This window comes from Euprymna scolopes, chromosome 12 (genome assembly GCF_053919585.1).
Source record: "Euprymna scolopes isolate OS-2025 chromosome 12, ASM5391958v1, whole genome shotgun sequence".
Taxonomy (NCBI): Eukaryota; Metazoa; Mollusca; class Cephalopoda; order Sepiida; family Sepiolidae; genus Euprymna; species Euprymna scolopes.
In genome coordinates, this window is record NC_136493.1 from 7,128,651 (window position 1) to 7,150,251 (window position 21,601).

Below are 21,601 nucleotides of genomic sequence, written 5' to 3' on the forward strand. Positions count from 1 at the left end.
ACACAGACTATTCGTAAGAGTAACAAAAAATGGAAAGGAAACAACTACACAGACTATTCGTAAGAGTAACAAAAAATGGAAAGGAAACAGCTACACAGACTATTCGTAAGAGTAACAAAAAATGGAAAGGAAACAACTACACAGACTATTCGTAAGAGTAACAAAAAATGGAAAGGAAACAGCTACACAGACTATTCGTAAGAGTAACAAAAAATGGAAAGGAAACAACTACACAGACTATTCGTAAGAGTAACAAAAAATGGAAAGGAAACAGCTACACAGACTATTCGTAAGAGTAACAAAAAATGGAAAGGAAACAACTACACAGACTATTCGTAAGAGTAACAAAAAATGGAAAGGAAACAGCTACACAGACTATTCGTAAGAGTAACAAAAAATGGAAAGGAAACAACTACACAGACTATTCGTAAGAGTAACAAAAAATGGAAAGGAAACAGCTACACAGACTATTCGTAAGAGTAACAAAAAATGGAAAGGAAACAACTACACAGACTATTCGTAAGAGTAACAAAAAATGGAAAGGAAACAGCTACACAGACTATTCGTAAGAGTAACAAAAATGGAAAGGAAACAACTACACAGACTATTCGTAAGAGTAACAAAAAATGGAAAGGAAACAGCTACACAGACTATTCGTAAGAGTAACAAAAAATGGAAAGGAAACAGCTACACAGACTATTCGTAAGAGTAACAAAAAATGGAAAGGAAACAGCTACACAGACTATTCGTAAGAGTAACAAAAAATGGAAAGGAAACAACTACACAGACTATTCGTAAGAGTAACAAAAAATGGAAAGGAAACAGCTACACAGACTATTCGTAAGAGTAACAAAAAATTGAAAGGAAACAACTACACAGACTATTCGTAAGAGTAACAAAAAATGGAAAGGAAACAGCTACACAGACTATTCGTAAGAGTAACAAAAAATGGAAAGGAAACACCTACACAGACTATTCGTAAGAGTAACAAAAAATGGAAAGGAAACAGCTACACAGACTATTCGTAAGAGTAACAAAAAATGGAAAGGAAACAGCTACACAGACTATTCGTAAGAGTAATAAAAATGAGACTAACAAAAACACCTGTACATTGCTACAAAAAGGAAATGTAAACAGAGAAATTGAATCCCTGTTAATAACTGCCCAAGCTAATGCAATTAGAATTAACAACATCAAAGCAAGAATCTACAAGACAAGAAAACAGCAAATGCAGACTCTGTGGACAAAGAGATAAAACAATAAATCACATAATAAGTGAATGCAGCAAACTAGCCCAAAAAGAATATAAGAATAGACACTATCAAGTAGGAAAGGCAGTACACTGGCAATTATGCAGACGGTTGCATCTTGCACACTTGGCAAATGGTATAAGCACAAAGCGGCAGTAGTACTTCAACATGAAAGTCACAAAATTCTATGGAACATCGATATACAAACGGATAAACCCATCAAATCAAGAAGATCTGATGTCATAATAGTTAACAAGAAGGAAAAGTCCTGCCAGATTTTCGATTTTGCCGTTCCAGCAGACCACAGAGTGATGATCAAGGAGATGGAGAAGCAGAGCAATACACAGAAATGGCCAGAGTTCAAAGTGATCTAGAAGATGAAGAAAGTCAAGGTAACACTAATAATAGCAGAAACGCTAGGAACAATACCGAAAACTTTGAAAAAAAGAATAAGAAAGATTAGAATCAGAGGGATTAGGGTTAGGGTTAGGGTTAGGGTTAGGGCTAGAAAAAAAAAGAATAAGAAAGATTGTAATCAGGGGGATGGCCGAGAAGATACAAGAAATAACAATAATGAAAACGGCTGAAATATTAAGGAAACTCCTTGAATGCGGAAACTAACACACATGAGCTACAGACACAAACCGCACATGCAGAAAATGCTACAGATGTAAAACAAAAAGGAACATAGAATTGTAAGTTAACCTACTGTGCTGCTGCCTTCCGTCCCCCATATTTTTCATGTGTCGCCATGAACAGGCGCCACACCAAATAAATTAGGGTTAAGGGGGATGGAAAGGCCGAGGAAAGAGAAAGAGAGAGAGAGAGAGAGAGAGAGAGAGAGAGAGAGAGAGCACTAACACTATACCGCCGCTGAATGAGTGCAAAGAAGACTGGGACCTTTGGAGGCCTATTGCTACCCAAATACCAGTGAAGATAAATGGTAGCTGCCAACGGGAAATCAATAGTAAGCGGCTGTTGCGATAACGTAAATTTACCTGCAAAGTTTATCGAAAGAGGTGAAGAGTACTGGAAATCTGGGGAGACTTGTTGTCAGTCAGATTCCAGAGAACACCACAAGAGAAATCTTTGATGATGGCCGGTGTGACTATTCCTGGTGAGTAAATAATAATAATAATAATCGAATCAGAGGAATAACTGAGAAGGCACAACAGATGATAATAATGAACGGAAATTCAACAGTATACGGCTGTTGCGATAAGATAAATTAAATTGCAAAGGTTATCGACAGAGGAAGAGAATACTGAAAATCTGGGAAGACTTGTTGTCACTCAGACTCTAGGAAACACCACAGGTTGTTTTCAAAGAGAAATCTTTAATGGTCTTTGTAAAATCTCATAGTTGTTGTTAACAACAACAACAACAACAACAATAATAATGACGATGATGATGATGATGATGATGATGATGATGATGATGATGATGATGATGATGATCAAAATCTGGCGGTGTTTCTTTTTTATTTTATTCTTTTCTGTTGAAAGAAAAAAGAAGGAACTAGACACAGTAATAAACACGACCAGGATCTTCAGCTAAATGGAATTATGAATGGAAAAGTGTGCACTGCTAGTTATAAAGAGGGAAGTATTGGAGGATATGGAACTATTCAACCGAGGAGACATGAGGAGGTCAGGTGTACATGACATCTACGAATATTTGAGACACTATCCTAGCAACAGAAATACAAAACAAAATTGGAAAGGAATACCTAAGAAAAAAAGAAATCTCATAGAAATGAAATTACATAGAAGCAACCTAAAAAAAGGCATAAACACGTGAGCAGCATCACTACTAATACATTCTGAACCGTTCATAGGCAGTGTTACGTACAAGACAATGTCTAGGGGTAGACACGCAACATATATTGCAAAAATAATTATAAAAAAACTAAAACAAAGACTTTAAAAGAAAAAAGGAATTTATTGAACAGGAAATCTATGAGACCAATTATTTACAAGAAAAAGAGTATAAGGGAGGTAAAACACGTATTTTATGAAACTGGCATTTTTCGCATAAGTGTAATAATCGAGTTTGAGAAGTTGAAAAGGGTCCAAAGTTTTTAGAAAGAATGTAAGGTTTTCTCATTGATATGCTGTAAACGCCGAGTGTGCCTCGACATTTTCCTGAATGTATTTAGGGTCACTTTTCTTACACTCCGAAAAACAGTATCTCTTTCTGAGAGAGAAAGAGAGAGAAACTGTGTGAGAGAGAAAGAAAGAAGGAGAGAGAGAGAGAAAGAGAGAGTGAGCGAGAAATAGATAGATAGATAAATAGAGAGACAAACAGTCAGAGAGTGTATTTGGGTTGTTTCAATAAAAATAAAAAAAAAACACCGATTTCTTTTTTAAGTCTATAAAATACAGTAGTTTAAATATGATTCTTGTGCGAATGTCAATTTATGTCTTTTGTTTTCGTTATTTGAGAATCCAGAGAAATATTTCAGTTGTAAAACAAATTGGTTAAAAAAATATCGGGGCTTGTACATCGCTAATAATGGCTGGTGCGCTATTTCTATTTCAGAGGCAAAAAATCACCAAAACAAAACTTTTTCTCAAGATTATGATATTTATGCAACAAAATACGTGAACTTTCTTTTTTCTTTCTTTTTTTTTTTTTACTTCAAACTGAACTGTTATTTTTCACTATTTCTCATCGTTGCAATAAATGTTTTATACACTGAATAATATCTACATAAACTGTGAACTGGCAAATATTTAGGGAGTTGAGTTAGTGCTTTTCAGGCACTCCCTAATAAAATAAATAATTCGACACAAGCTACTGAATAAACGAACAAACAACTTCGTAAAACTTAACAAGGAAGAGGTTTATTGAAGTGAGTCAGGGAAAGATGCCAAAACGATATAACTCGGATAAAACTTGTCTGCCTTTGCCCGGTAGTTATTCCCAAGTGGGAATCGTCGATACCGGTGTAAGCATATAGGGAGAGTGAGGAAACAGATCCGCTCTCTTTGGCCTCTGGCTGGAAAAGGAAGATTTTTTTTCTCGTCTGGAACGGAAGCAGTTCCTTAAGGGGTACGGAAGGTCCCTGCGCTATGCCTCTGATTGGTCAGTATGTGCCATATCGCACAGTCAGGGGAGGTACTGACCCACAAGAAAAAGAGTTCTATTTGTTTCTGCTACATAACCCCCTGCTTAGGCTGAAAGGCGACAGAGAAACAGGTAGCAGAACAAATAGCAAAAAAAAAAAAAAAAAAAATTAAATAAAAATGCCAATTTATTTAAGTTATTTTTGGTTTTACTGAAAAAATGTTCTTAGTTTTCTGTAAAAAGTTGGGGAATATTTCCGTTTTTGTTGTTTTTTTTTTTTTTTTACAATTAAACGTTCTTTTTTTGGAGAAAAGAGAGAAAGAAAAGTTTCTTTTTTTAACAGAAATATACAGTTTTACATAGTTTCTTTGGCCAATGTACTCGTCGGCCACTACGTGTAGTGGTCACATAACTGTTCTCACGTGGAGCATTTACCTCAGGTGTATGATGATGCTGTGTGTATGTTGGAGGAATGTGTGGCTCATGTATTAATGTGTCCAGAAAGGCTCTTTTTACCCCATCTATGGAAACTGTCTCTTTTTTACCACTAATGTCAAGGATAAAAGTTTTATCAGTGCGTGAAAGCACGCGATAAGGGCCAGTGTAGGGTGGAGTTAGGGGAGCTTTTACTGCGTCCTTTCTAAGGAACACGTGGGTCCATGTTGATATGTCCTTCGGGACCAAAGATTTTATGGTCTGTTCCTTAGGGTGCATTAGTGGTAGCTTACTGAGATAGGCTCGTAGTCTGTTAACATACAGAGCTGAGTCAGTTGTATCCTCTATCGGGGCCAGCATCTGCCATGGCAACGATATATACCACGATCAGCCGGTCACTGGGGTGTGACCGACAGACGTGTTATAGTAAATGTCTTAAAGCGGTCTCATGAAGACATGAAGATGGGCCAGTCATTAGGGTCTGTGTAGTAAGAAGAAAATCATACCTGAGATGTTGGTTTTGGGTGTGGCTCCTTTCCTTTCTCAAGATGATCTCTTCACCCTGGTGGCATTCTGGTGGGAATCTTCATTTCTTTGTCCTCAGGGCCGCCTTTCGACTTAAGACATTTATGAAGGAATTCATGGCAGACACAAGAAAAACGACACGCGACACAATTGTAATATACAAAGGTATAACTAACTATTTTATTTTACATTAGAGATACAATATATATTACAAAAAAAACAATTTACAATTAATTTTTACAATAGGCTTTTCAAAGCTAACTAACCTACCCTAACTAGTGTTGAGGGAGGGGGTGACCCCCCCTCATTTACGGAGAGACAGTCTATGCGTCCTCACATCATGGTGGTCGTGCAGGAAAGGAGACAGAAAGATAGCAAGGGGATTATGGGAAGGGGTTTCTTTGTATCTCTACGCTCATGGACAATTTACCACCCGTCCATGCTGCAGAGTGTGTTAGAAACAGTGGCACAAGGAAATAGTGCCACATCCCTCCCTATGCTATCCGAAATTTATGAGCATTCATAAATTTCAGAAGTCCCTAATTTTCCGTGAATGGTGCGTCAACCGGCCGTCAGCAATCAATGTCTCCATGCTCTACGTTCCATCAGGAACTCAGTGAAGCAAGTTATTTTTTTCCACCAGGCTCCTGGTAGACTGGTATACTGCTTCAAATACCAGAGAGGGTAATCATCCTCGCCCTCCATCGAGGCAATGACCTCATGATTTCAGTTACTGGATTTACACTTTCTTAAGCAACCATTATAATATTTTTTAACAAAGCCGGATTTTACGTGAGTTCATCACGCCGACCTATACGTATTTGACTAAGCCGGATTGTACGTGAGTTTATCACGCCGACCTATACGTATTTGACTAAGCCGGATTCTACGTGAGTTTATCACGCCGACCTATACGTATTTCACTAAGCCGGATTCTACGTGAGTCTATCACGCCGACCTATACGTATTTCACTAAGCCGGATTGTACGTGAGTTTATCACGCCGACCTATACGTATTTCACTAAGCCGGATTCTACGTGAGTTTATCACGCCGACCTATACGTATTTGACTAAGCCGGATTCTACGTGAGTTTATCACGCCGACCCATACGTATTTGACTAAGCCGGATTGTACGTGAGTTTATCACGCCGACCTATACGTATTTGACTAAGCCGGATTCTACGTGAGTTTATCACGCCGACCTATACGTATTTGACTAAGCCGGATTCTACGTGAGTTTATCACGCCGACTTATACGTATTTCACTAAGCCGGATTCTACGTGAGTTTATCACGCCGACCTATACGTATTTGACTAAGCCGGATTCTACGTGAGTGTATCACGCCGACCTATACGTTTTTTAATTTAGTCTGCATAACATTATTTTCGTAACTGGATTTACGCTCCCTTCAGCAACCAGTATAATGTATTTTAACCAAGTCGGAGTTACGTGACCTCATCACGCCGTCCTATATGTATTCCAAGTTATTACTTCAGTTACTGGACTTACGCTCTCTTCAGCAACCAGTATAATGTATTTTAGATAAGTCGGGGTTACGTGACCTCATCACGCCGACCTATATGGATTTTAGTAAAACCTCGGTCTTCAGAGGTTCTAATCCAATTAATTCTGTTAGAGCAAGGAGTCTGCCGCCGAGCGACCAATAAAAACTATCCACCACGGAATATTTATTAATTATATAAAGAATTAATTAAGAAGGGCACTCAGCCTTCATGAGTTAGAATACTCAATTAGGGGGGAAAAAATTTCCAAAAATAAACAATTCAGAAACCTGGTATACATTAAATCAATGAAATAGGGTGTTAACAATTTTTTTTCTTAAAAAGAAAACATTTTTAAAAAATCATTTCAGAGCACCTCGGTCACAATTAGAATTTGTTTACACAATGCAAACGCATTTCAGTCATTACATTCATAATTAACTTTTTCCCAAATTTCAGGGTACATTTAAAAAAGTATATGTATTTTTTCAAAACTTGATTTACAAAAGATCATTAAAATTTAATTCCAAAATTTAAAAATTATTTCAAGTATTTTGGTTCATCGTTAAAATCAATTTATGTTAGTTAACTTCTTTCCAAAGTAAGTCATTTATTATTATAAAAACCAATCTTCTCAAAAGGTCATAAACTTCGAATAGACCCATTTTTCGTAATACAATTCAAAAATTATTCCAAACATTTGGTTCATTATTAAAATTAATCTTCCGAAAAGATCATAGAAAATTCATTTTGAATCAATTCACCCTTCACAATGAGATTCAGAAACATCCCAAATTTTTCATTTCGTAATTATTATTTTTAAAATTCAGTGTACATTTACAGTTATTTAATTGATTCTTAAAAATCATTTCTTCTTTTAGACCATTATCCAGGTCATTTCGAATTCAGAAACTTTTCATGTTAATTAACTTTATTTTCCAAGTAATTATTTTATCATTTAAAAGCAATTCTTTTCCTAAACTCACTCACAAGGATTATTTCGAACTAATAAACTCCCGCCACACCTGGGAGTCACATTAGTTAACGACCAGTTCTGTATAGTTAACAGCTCGAAAAAATTAAAGTTTCAATTAAAGAGAGATCTTTCTAGACTGAGGAAATCTTTTTTTTTTTTCTTAATAATTAATTCAATTTTACGTATATACTCCTCAGTCAATATTTCAGGGACCCCTATCATACGGTCCAATTTCAAATAAACCTTCAATTAAAGAATTTGCTCGAATAATTCTTCCTTAAAATCATCTAGAGTTCAGGAAAATCTCTTTCGTTAGTCAAACAATATTTCCTTAGAAATTATTAAAAATTCAGAGAATATTCGAAATGTAATAGCGTAATTTTTCTTTAAGAAAAACTATGAACATCTCAGAGAACTCTTAAAAAATTAACGTAATCATGTAACAGTTGGCTTTTCCAAACACTCGAAGACTTCAAAAAAAAGTACTTTAAGTGCTGTTTGAATAATCGTCTCAGTTTTTATTTTTAATAAAAACCAATTGAAGACATCATTTAATGTAATTTAACGAAGCATAAATAATTTTGTTCTTTAAACTTGGTAGAAAAATTTAAAAAACTCCAAGTTAATTCGTTATTATATGCCCTCCTGCAATCAGCCATGGGGGTTTAGCTATACAATCATTAAAACACAAGAGCAGAGAGAGAGAATGAGGGGGAAAGAAGGGGATAGAGACAGAGCGATGCCATTACACACCCTACCACCCCCATAACACTATTACGTAATCTCACAAAAAAAACTCTTCGATTTTAAAAGTCACTCTCTCGTCCCCAAAAAAGCTTGCAGAGGGTGAAAGAATGGTAGACAACACGAGAGGTGGTGAAAGAGAGGAAGAGAAACAGAGGCAGGTCGCATTGTTCCACCACCCATCCCTCAACACCCTCACAAACACCATGACGAGGTCATCTTCGCTTCCTTCCTATGTGCGGCCATTGTTTCAAACAAATGAGTGACAGGTAGACATTAAACATTTCTACGAGTTTAAAACAAATAACTAAATAGAAAAACAATCTTATTTTGAACAATTTTGTTAAAGGCATTCTCACACAAAAAAAAACGTTCACATTATGTAATCCACATTTTTAGCAATCCATTTTTTCTTTCCTTTTTTTTTAAACAGACAAATCAAAATTAATAAAAAAAAACATAATCAAATCAAAAAAACCACATATGTTTCGGCATTAACTGCTAATCTAACCCGAAAAAACACTTGCAAAGTCAAAAGAATTTTTTTAAAAAGTCCTATATTTTTATAAACCTGAAATAAAGATCAGATAAAAAATGTTAGGTATCCTTTATTTTCGTTCCTTTTTTTTTTTTTTTAAATTTATTTTTCGAGCTTCGTGTTTGAAGGATTTTTTTCTTTTTTTTTTTTTCTTTCATGTAATAACAAGATGCATAGATATACACACATATCGATATATATCCGGAGAGAGACAGAAAGAGAGAAAGCGTGAGAGAGAAAGAGATATTGCATATTCTAGAGACACTTTTTTCTCGTTTCTGTTTTTTTTTTTTTTTTTTTTTTTGTGTGGGACACATTTCTTACTTTTTTTTCGAAGGGTTACTTTCAATACTCTTTTTTTTTCTAAATCGATCTTTTGTAAACTGTTTTTTTTTTTTGTAGGTGCAAGACAATTTTTTTGTTCAGGTTCTGAATTTTCTTTTTGAGTGCGTTTTTTTTTTTTTTGTGCGCGTGTGTACTGGTCTGCCATTTTTTTAAAAATTTTGCCAGAAATAATAGTTTTTTCCGTTTTTAAAGACCGTGGACCATTTTTTTTTTATTCGATTCGTCTAGTGGTCATTATTTTTGGTTGTGCCGTGGGTTTAAGAGTCGAAATTATTTCCATGCTGGGAAACAATATGTCTTGGTCATAGTGCATCATTTATACTGCGACACAGATGCGACGAGATCCGTCTGGTAATTAACCAGGGTCAATCCTGCGTCTTAAGGCAACCATTTATACCACTATCAGCCGGTCACTGGGGTGTGACCGACAGACGTGTTATAGTAAATGTCTTAAAGCGGTCTCATGAAGACATGAAGATGGGCCAGTCATTAGGGTCTGTGTAGTAAGAAGAAAATCATACCTGAGATGTTGGTTTTGGGTGTGGCTCCTTTCCTTTCTCAAGATGATCTCTTCACCCTGGTGGCATTCTGGTGGGAATCTTCATTTCTTTGTCCTCAGGGCCGCCTTTCGACTTAAGACATTTATGAAGGAATTCATGGCAGACACAAGAAAAACGACACGCGACACAATTGTAATATACAAAGGTATAACTAACTATTTTATTTTACATTAGAGATACAATATATATTACAAAAAAAACAATTTACAATTAATTTTTACAATAGGCTTTTCAAAGCTAACTAACCTACCCTAACTAGTGTTGAGGGAGGGGGTGACCCCCCCTCATTTACGGAGAGACAGTCTATGCGTCCTCACATCATGGTGGTCGTGCAGGAAAGGAGACAGAAAGATAGCAAGGGGATTATGGGAAGGGGTTTCTTTGTATCTCTACGCTCATGGACAATTTACCACCCGTCCATGCTGCAGAGTGTGTTAGAAACAGTGGCACAAGGAAATAGTGCTCCATAGACTAGTTCGGCTGCAGAATATCACAAGTCCTCTTTGATAGAGGCACGACAGCCAAGAAGGACGACCTGTAAGTACTCGCTCCATCGCTGTTGGTCAGAGTAAGCACGTAATGCTGCTTTCAATTGGCGATGGAAGCGTTCTATCATTCCGTTAGAAGCTGGGTGATAGCTTGTTGTCCGAATGCGTGTGATCCCTAGGATCCTGGACAGTTCCCGGAATAGGTGGGATTCGAATTGTACACCACGATTAGTGGCGATCAGTGGCGATGGTGGTGGAACTCCGTAACGCGATATCCAACCTGATATAAGGGCTTGCGCTACAGATTCAGCCGAAATGCCATTTAGGGGAATAGCATCAGGCCACCGTGTGAAACGGTCTATGCAGGTCAGGAGATAAATAAATCCCTGTCTGACCGGCCATGGTCCAACCAAGTCTATGTGAACATGGCTAAACCGAGCGTCTGGGGTGCTGAATGTTCCAAGGCGTACACAGATATGCCCGTGTACCTTTGACTTTTGGCAGGATACACAGGAACGAATCCAGGCAGTGATATCACGCCTCATATTTGGTCAGAAAAATCTAGCTGTAATCAGCTTCACTGTGGCTTTGCATCCGGGGTGTGTCAAGTTGTGTAAAGTGTCAAAAACAACTCTACGATGAGTCTTTGGAACAAATGGTCGAGGTGAATCCGTTGAGGTGTCACAGATGATCTGCGTGTCCGAAGTAGGTACGAGCAGGTATGCGAATTTGCAAGTCGCAAATTCATGTGACGATGGATCCAACGTGTCCAGACTAGGCTGGTCTAAGGCCATCTGCTGTAAATCGATATCCGATGATGGGGACAGAGAATTAATGGGAAGGCGAGACAAGGCGTCTGTCGCTGCGTTCTGCTCACCCGAGATATGTCGGATATCGCTGGTAAATTGCGAAACAAAATCCAAGTGGCGTGTTTCGCGGGGAGAAAATAGAGAGGATCCACATAATCCAATAAGCAATAGTTCACAATGTTAATAACTGACCACACAGCAGATAGGTATAAGCTCCACAGAACCTGAACATAGAAACTCAGGCCACTCCCAGATAAATGAAGAACCTCTAGATACACCTCGCACAAGCCCTATGATACATACATACATACATACATACATACATACATACATACATACATAGGATTATCCTCCTTCACGATAAAGGCCAGAATTGCGAATCATTTTCAAAGGAGAATCCTAAAACAAATCTACCCTATCTAACCTCGTTAGAAATCTAAAACAAAACAAAATAGACTTTACATTAAAATGGAAAATACTAAGAAAATCCAAGTCATACAGCCCAGGTTCTAAATACTGCCTTCTATGTAACGCAGAGGCGACCGAGATTATAACGGCGCCTAAAAAATTAAACATCCTCAATTCAACATAAGAGATAATTTGCAGTTGCAGGCACAAGAGAAAGTTCAAATACGTAAATGCAATTAGCCCCACTGAAAATGCACCACCGGACAGGAGCTAACTTATTGAGCTTCCTCGCCATCCATAAAATGCAACAATATCCATCACTAACCGTTTCCCCTAGTATTGGACTATTGGACAACACTCCAAAACAATTTTTAACCACCCATAAGCACTCGCGATCTGAAAAAATCGCCATAAAAACTTCAACTCTTTAATATAAAATATTAGCACACCCTCTGAACACACAACCATTACATAACTTAAATAAATTACCAACCTAGAATCGCCTGCATCTAAGCAATGCCTAATTAACAATATATCTGCTTTAAAAATAAGCCCACAAACAACTTTGCGTAACAAACCCTATCCCCGTAAATATGTACACTGAACACCATCTGTTAAATTGCAACCAAACCACCAACTAGCACACGATGCAACGAGAATATAACATAAACAATATAAAACATAGGCCAAATTGAAAATATAGCTTAGAATCCACTTCCAAGGGCTAAAGACATAAAACCTAAATTTAGAACCATCTAACTACCACCCCTAAACACCACTAAAAATCAGCGCATTTGGTCTCCACTGTTAGATTTACACTAAGCCCTCCACCCTGTAGTATTTACATTATAACTTTTAAATGTACCGAAAATATAACCTAAGAAAAGCTCCTCCGATTCAACCCAACCGACCACCGTCACCCATACAGACATATCCCCATTCTTATCCTACCCCCTCCGACTACCAGCTAAGCGCGTTCCCAACCGCTTACAAGCAAGCACGTGTATTTTCCAATTTCCTTTTAGATGCCACTTCCTACTGATAATATAACTTAGATTTGAAAACAGTTGAACCAGTCCAGTTTCGGGTAATTTCCATCACGAGAGTCTACGTTGAAAAAATACAGTTTCTCTGCCATCCAAATTAGGAGAAATAAGATTTAACCAGACCAACACATTTACGAAAAACCACCCCAACAAAATATTTGGAGAAATATGGAGCTTAAAGGACAGATATAAACTATGCTTCTTGTATCTCTTGGAGATTAGAACTAATAAAATAAATAGTCACGCCGATTCGATGGACCTATCCCTCGTGTTCATAAACGAGAAAGTATGTATTCAATTTTCTAGGCATGGCTTGTTTATATACACATAAATTTGATGGCCTTTATAATCGAACTTCAAGAAATTTAAAGTTTTAAGGTGGAGTCTTGAAACTACCGTCCCCAGTGAAGCAGTCCTTTAGTTTTATTTAAACCAAAGGTTCACCAACCTCTTACGCTTTCCCGGCTTATTCTAAATATAGCCAGAGATGTCTTGTGATGCGGGGTTCGGATCGTTCGACTGGTATTAATCGTGACACCCTGCACTGAAGATTCCCGAAAAGAATGAAACAATAGTGTCTGTAGGTATTTAATTATTATAGTAGAAAATAATTATGACAGCCCCTTTAAGAAATTCGTTTCTTATCGTTGAGCACTTTCAGTTGAATTAAAGTCGGTCAATTTAGCTCTTATGCGTAGATCATCGTACAACGATTAGATCACTGTCTGACTGACGTAAATGAAAATTTAAAAAATTCAGATGTTTAAATTCAACGTTATTTCAAGCGGTTAATGGTAGCCGAATGGATTAGGTCTCCGCTAATCGAGTCAGAGATGTCTTGTGATGCGGGGTTCGGATCGTTCGACTGGTATTAATCGTGACACCCTGCACTGAAGATTCCCGAAAGGATGAAACACTAGTGTCTGTAGGTATTAAATTATTGTAGTAGAAAATAATTATGACAGCCCCTTTAAGAAATTCGTTTCTTATCGTTGAGCACTTTCAGTTGAATTAAAGTCGGTCAATTTAGCTCTTATTGCGTAGATCATCGTACAACGATTAGATCACTGTCTGACTGACGTAAATGAACATTTAAAAAATTAAGATGTTTAAATTCAACGTTATTTCAAGCGGTTAATGGTAGCCGAATGGATTAGGTCTCCGCTAATCGAGCCAGAGATGTCTTGTGATGCGGGGTTCGGATCGTTCGACTGGTATTAATCGTGACACCCTGCACTGAAGATTCCCGAAAGGATGAAACACTAGTGTCTGTAGGTATTTAATTATTATAGTAGAAAATAATTATAATATATATATATATATATATATATATATATATATATATATATATATATATATATATATATATATACATATATGTGTGTGTGTGTGTGTTTGTGTGTGGAAAATTCTCCTTTCTGTATCGGTTGTCTCTTACTTGAGTGTATATGTGTACGCACCTGTGTGCGTGCGTGCTTGCGTCCTTCTTAGTCAAAACAAAAAAAAATGTCACCTTTTTTTTTTCTTTTTTGGTTTTTCAAGTCATTCACGACGAACTGCTATCCGCGTTCTTTGCCTAGTATATCCACCACGCGGGTCAAAAGAGTCTGGTTCAGGAAATAATTTCTTCTTTTTCGTTTTTTTTTAAATTTTTTATTTTTTATACGGTGACGAAAAAAATGTTTCCGTGACGAATTTTTTTTTTATAAATATATATATATATATATATATATATATATATATATATATATATATATATATATATATATATATATATATATCTCCTTCTCAGAGGTGTGAAATTTGTCCGTATAGTATTACCTTTCTTGAGAAAATTATTTCACAGGAATTTCTGTTCGCCGCTTCTTCCTTGTTTAAACGGGGAAGAAGTCAGGCTCGCCATTCAGTAAACATGTGTACACGTCGGGTCACCATTTTAGGGATTTAATTAGTGCTTTTCAGGCACTCCCTAATAAAATAAATATTTCAACACAAGCTACAAAATAAACGAACAAAACTTTACAAGGAAAAGGTTTATTGTAAGCGAGTCATGGTTAGATGCCAAAACGATATAACTCGGATAAAACTTGTCTGCCTTTGCCCGGTAGTTATTCCCAAGTGGGAATCGTCAATACCGGTGTAGGCAGATAGGGATAGTGAGGAAACAGGTCCGCTTTCTTTGGCCTCTGTCTGGAAAAGGAAGAGTTTTCTCGTCCGGAACGGAAGCAGTTCGAGTTCCTTAGGGGGTACGGAAGGTCCCCGCGCTATGCCTCTGATTGGCTAGTATGTGTCATATCGCACAATCAGAGGAGGCACTGACGCACAAGAAAAATGTTCTATTTGTTTCTGCTACAAATCTATTACGGTACTGAGCAACCACTCCTAAAATAGTTACCGTTAACTAGAAATATAAACTCGATAGGTTGTTAAATTTCGAACCGGAAAAATGAGTTTATTTTTTGCTATAGATAGAACTTTAGTAACGCGACATGTATAAACGAATGCTTTCCCAATTTTCAAACAGGACATTTACGAAAAAATTACTTTTGTAGCATTTTCGCTCTCCTACTTTTTTGCATGGGTGGGATTCATGGTAACAGCGAACACTTCAACCAGACACACACACACACACACACACACACACACACACACACACACACACACACACACACACACACGCGCACACACACGCGCACACACACACACACACACACACACACACACACACACATGATAATACATGAATGACAATACCAGAAATGGTTTTGGTTAAGTACAATTAACTACAACGAACATAAACGAACATTCTACACCATATTTCTCTTTTTAACCTAAGCTACCTGTGCCTAAATCCAAACGTAGATTCCATGAACAAAGCTTTTTTCTTAGAACTGCACACCTGTGGATCTCTCTGTTGCTTGCCTGTTTCCCACCTGACAACAACTTGGATGTCTTCAAGTCCAACATAAACAAATTTCTGATGAACCGCCCCCTTAAGTAAGACACTTTATCAAATCTCTAATACTAACGATTACTACGATACTGTCCCATTGATTACTGTACACGCAATAACCCTTATCCCCGAGTGGCCCCCGGGCCTTGATAAGTGGTGACCTCCATGTAAAAGAAAGCTGACCTTACCTAACCCTTATCTAACACACTAAAACATTATACAATGGGACAAATAGGGGTTTGAAGTTCTTGTAAAAATTCAGGTATCTCCGATTATTCTTAAAAGTTAACGTAAGGTATATATGCATCAATTAATAATTATTCCACCAATTTCAGCATCTCGTGAGTATTGTAAATGGTATTTGGGGGCATATTAAAATATTTTAGATTTTTATTAAATTTGATCCATAGTGATTAGACAGCAATTTATTAAAAAAAATTTTTTCTAAAACTAAAATAGCAAAATCATATAATGGTCAAAAATTAAAATAAGGATTCGAATCATCGTCGCGTTATATGTTGTTTTTAATCTTTTTAAGTGTTCAGTTAACTGATTTCAACTGTTGTCGTTAAAAAGAAAAAAATACTTAATCCAAGACGAGTATACTCTTGCTATATACGAGGTATCTTCGAAAATTTAAAATTCCTGTTCAAAAAGTTTGGAAACTTATTTCCAGACTTTTTGAACAGGAATTTTAAATTTTCGTAGACTCTTGAAAATTCAATTTTTGCTATACATCTTATGATCCATTTTATGATTTCAGATTCAAATGAACAGCTTCAGCAGAAATTGAATACACCCTGCTAAAGCCTGATTGTCACAGCTGGTGAATTTTAAAAACGCAATTTGGACGTAATGACATTTTAGAAGAACGATATGCAATACAATTCTGTTTTAAACTTGGAAAAAATCCACAGAAATCGTATGGAAAACTTCAGACTGCTTTTAGGCCATCAAGGGCCAGTTTTTAAGTAGCATAGGAGATCTAACAACGTCGCTGCGTAGGAAATACAACTTCTTGCGGTGTTATTGGAGATTGCCTTTAAATGTCCTGGTATTTGTAATGAAAGCGTTAGTCACGTATGTGTAGTTATAGAGTTTAATATATTTTTTCTGGTACAAAATTTTAATATGGTATGTACATATTACATTTATTTTTAAATATGGCAAATTTAAAAAGGGAGAGACTGAAAGGTCTACTAGTCGGCTTTGAACCTCGCTCACCTGAGCTAAATTTAGCTTAGGATTACGATTAACAAATGAAATATGACGGAATGGAGGTAATAGCGGAATAGGAATAAGAATGAAATATAAACCACTTTAAGTCCAAGAAGATTATCTCTTTGTTTACTAAGAGAAGAACTGAAAGATTTAATATAAGTGGTTTATGGGATATTCGTATGATATCATCACATATCTCCGATTATCCTTAAATGTTGACGTAAGGTATATATGAATCAATTAATAATTATTCCACCAATTTCAGCATCTCGTGAGTATTGTAAATGGTATTTAGCTTCAACTTAATGGAGAATATGGATCAAATATTGAATCATGAGTTGATAAAAATATAAGAAATCACCTGGAAATAAAATTATGATTTAAAAAGATTCATTTCTTTATTTTTAAATTTAATTTAATAAAGTCTTCCGGGGAGGCAGAATTTATTAGTGTGATAGTAGAATCTTCGATTTCTTTATGTCTGACCAATTAAAAAAAATATGTATATTAATAAAGTCTAAATAGAAAGAAAATGAGTCAGAGTAAAATTTTGTTTCTACAAATCAAAATGTAATAAAATTTAATAACGAAAATAATTTATATATATATATATGTGTGTGTGTGTGTGTGTGTGTATGTGTGTGTGTGTGTGTGTGTGTGTGTGTGTGTGTGTGTGTGTGTGTGTACTAGCGAGGGCGGCTTTGCCCGGTCGCAAAATACGTTTTAATATGAGATTTTGATTTGTCCAGATTTTGTATATTTATCTATATATCTATAAAAGTGAAAATGTCTGTGTGTGTCTGTCTATGTGTGTACATTTCCCTACTAAATAACTCTGTCAATTTTCAGTCTACAGACTCGAGATTTGACATACGGTGTATTGAGATTGTGGAAAATCTTTTTCATCGCTTTTCGGCCAGAAATTTGACTATTAATGAGTCAAAGTTCAACCATTTGACCTTTGAAACTTTATCGAACTCCTCCGCCAATTTTGGGTCTAAACATTTGAAATTTTCAATATAGGTTACTTAGACATCGATCAAACTTTTAACTGGATTTGAGCCCAAATAATAAATGTGAAGAGGTCAAAATTGGGATCAAAGTGTTAAAAAAATAACCTCTGCGATCTCTACCAAATTACTCAGCCAATTTCGATTTAAACATTTGAAATTTTACATAAAGGTTATTCAGATATAGGCCAAGCTTTGTAATCGGTTTGTGTAAAAAAAAATGAGCTTCCAAGAGGTCAAAGTTCAAAATATTTGACCTTTGCGGTGTCTATCAAACTACTCAGCGAATTTGGGGTCTAAACATTTTAAATTTATACATAATGGGTAATCAGACACGCGGCAAGCATTTTAATCAGTTTGGAGATGAAAACTCGGCTGCCAAAAGGTCAAAGTTTAAAGAGTTGACCTTTGCAGATTCTACCAAATTTCTCCGCTGATTCTGGGTCGAAACACTTGAAAGTTAAGATGTAGGTAACTTGGACATGGATAAAACTTTTTATTTTGATTTGAGACCAAAATAAAAAATATTAAGGTGTCAAAATTGGGGTCAAAGTTAAAAAAATTGACCACTGCGACCTCTACGAAATTACTTTGACAAATTTTAGTCTAAACATATGAAATCTTACATAAAGTGTATTCACACATAAGGCAAGTTATGGACAGTAAAGCCGGGCTGAACTGCTAGTATTGTTATAAAGTCGTTATTTCGAAAATAAAGAAAATATTTTGGTGCCATCAGCTAGAATCGAAACCGGTAGCAAAATTCTAACATTCAATACTGGTGACGTTACCACTGTACAGACGTGATACGCATATGAACTGGTTAAAAATAAACTAAAATGAATGTACAAAATGAATGACAATTTTTTCACTTTTGACCCATTTTTGATCCACTAAAAACTATTTTAGTCCGTTAAAGAGTAATAAAAAAAAAATCCAATCATTTGAGGCTTCTAGCGCCGCTCTGCAACTTTTTTCGGAAGCGATAGAGTTTGAAAGTATGAAAACAGGCAGATATAGTCAGTTAATTCTCCAAGTTCCAACTATTAACTTCTCTCAGATGGTCATTTATTACTTTCCAAAACGTATCCATTACGATATTTTTTGTGTTGCAACTAACAATTCTGCAAAATTATGTTTTTGTTGTATATTTAATCATGTACACATCAGAAATTTACCTTAAAAACTTGTAAAAACACCATTTTGAACAACTTACATAGTTCACAATAGAAAACATGGATCACTTTTGAAAAGGAATAAATGACCACCTGGGAAAACTTTTTATTTAAAACTTGGAGGATTATTATATTACATTATATATGCTCTGCAACCCAATAAAAAGGTATTCATTGAGATTGGACTTTTTTTTCCAAATTTACAAAATTTATATATAAAATTATTTTCCATTATAAAATTTTATGAGAAAGATTTTTAATCCATTATGATTGGTATGTACAAACCGAGTACGTTTCAAGTAAAACACACACACACACACACACACACACACACACACACACACATATATATATATATGTATATATATATATATATATATATATATATATATATATACTAGCAAAAGTACCCGTCGTTGACTGGGTTCAAAAACAGCCTACAGAAAATGGACTCTGATTTATTAAAGTATGATAGGTTATGAAAAGGAAGGGTTGTAAATTTGGGTGGAAATTGGGGGTATCAAAACCAATGCAAAATAGGATTAAAGTAAAAATAAAATAGATAAACCCCAGAATTTATTATACCATACCTGTTCACACTGAAACACTTATCACAATATTCTATGGATCTATATTAACAAACCTTGTTAAACTTTGTGACATATTTCCATTCTATGGTGGTCAGGTGCGAACGAACACCCTATAATTTTATTATTATATATTTCTTCAAACTGAAACATAATTATCAAAGTATACTTACGCTGATAGATATGAAAAGTCTTTTATTAATAGTTTGTGCCTATTTCCATTCTATGGAGGCCATGCACGAATGCAGACCCCACAATTTTTTTTATACCATCCCTATTTAAGTTAAAACATACCTATCAAAGTATTCTTATGTACATCTATATCAAAAACACTTGTAAACGTTTTTTTTTTAATTTTTACATTTTTTATTTCGATACTTTGTGGACCAGGCGCGAATGCAGACCCCATAATTTTAATGAACCACCGTTCTGACAGATCAAACATACCCATTCCTGTGTCTCGATACATCTTCTATTATTATATGTAATCAATTTTTTAAATAGTCAGCCATATAGGAGCCTATTCGTTACCACACACACACACACACACACACACACACACACACACACACACACACACACACACACACAGGCATTCAGCTTTATATTAAAGAAGATATATATATATATTCGTATAAATGTCTTTTCAATTATATTTAATCTTTTATTCATAGCAATCCTTAATTCATGAAGCTCAAGGTAACTACAGAGCATATAACACATAAAAGACAAAACTCTATATTCCAAGTTACATAATGTTGATCATCTTACAATTTATTCCTTTAAGTACGTTGACATTCACAATTCTTGACAGCACCTGTTTCGTAGCACAACATTATTCATGTATATGCGCATATGCGCGTGCGTGTGTGTATGTGGCTCGTATAACTATCAAAAAGCTCTGTAAGGAAGGAAGATTATATTTTAGACATAGAAGAAATGAAAATGGTTGAAAAATTGACTTAAGAAAAGTAAATTTTCATGAAAATTATCAAACACCAAAACAAAACAAAAAATAATATATTTATAAATGTTAGCATGTAAATGTCCAAACAAAAGACGGAAATAATATCAACAAGTTCGTAAATTACAGATGGCTGTATTTTATTGCTTTATTGTTTACTCGTGATTCGATTCAAGTCACAGTTATCAACCAAATTTTTATCTTTTTATCTAAGTGTCTCTCTCTATCTGCCTGTCTCTGCCTCTGTCTCTCCATATACAAGACCCGCCAATGAATCGAGAAGATTTAAAAAAAATTAGTTATTGAAAAAATATATTTTAGCAACTTTATTTTACATCAATGGAATCTACATTCTTTACCATTGTTTTCTGATGAAGAAGCAACGCAGGGTAGCCTTGTGGGGTGGGGGAGGGTAAATCTTACTTTCAGACGTCATTTACCATGGAGGAGTGGTGGTGCGAACATCGCGGCTAAAAGAAAACTTCAGGTATTTGGGCGGAGAAAAACTCTTGTTTGCTTCATGAGAAGCCTCCTCGTACTCAGAAAGTAATGGTATGGTGCGCTATGTCTGCAAGAGGCGTTATCGGTCCATTTGCTTTTATTAAAATGGGGCTGGTAATGAAGTCACTGTAAATGCTGAACGCTATTTTTAGATGATGAATAAGTTTTTCACTCCTCAACTTGCCCGTTTTGTAGCGGATGAGCAAACACTTCCGACAAGGTGAAGCTACAAATCTTTAATGCTCAATGCTTAATTCCCAGATTGTGCAATTTCTCGCAACGGAAATATCCCTTTACCCCCTCGTTCACCCGATTTGAGGGCTTGTGACAATTTTTTATGGGGTTATCTTAAAATGGAGGTGTCCCACCTAGAACAGTTCCGGCTCTCAGAGAACGCATTGCAAACGAGATTAACCGGTAAATGTTCTGTAAAAAGTCATGGAGAACTTTTACATTCGAATCCAAGAATGCTATGCCAATAATGGTACTTATT

At 35.8% G+C, this 21,601-nt stretch overlaps 1 protein-coding gene and 1 long non-coding RNA gene across 2 annotated transcripts in view; both read right to left on the reverse strand.

Moving 5' to 3' along the window:
* Positions 1 to 21,601, reverse strand: part of LOC145291157 (calcitonin gene-related peptide type 1 receptor-like) — a 451,435-nt gene that overhangs the window by 202,783 nt on the left and 227,051 nt on the right. The window lies entirely within an intron of this gene.
* LOC145291156 (uncharacterized) lies at positions 5,430 to 10,597 on the reverse strand. Its single transcript, XR_013869338.1, has 2 exons — positions 6,630 to 10,597; positions 5,430 to 6,286 (listed from the first exon to the last, which is right to left on the reverse strand). It is a non-coding gene; the product is annotated as an uncharacterized LOC145291156 (long non-coding RNA).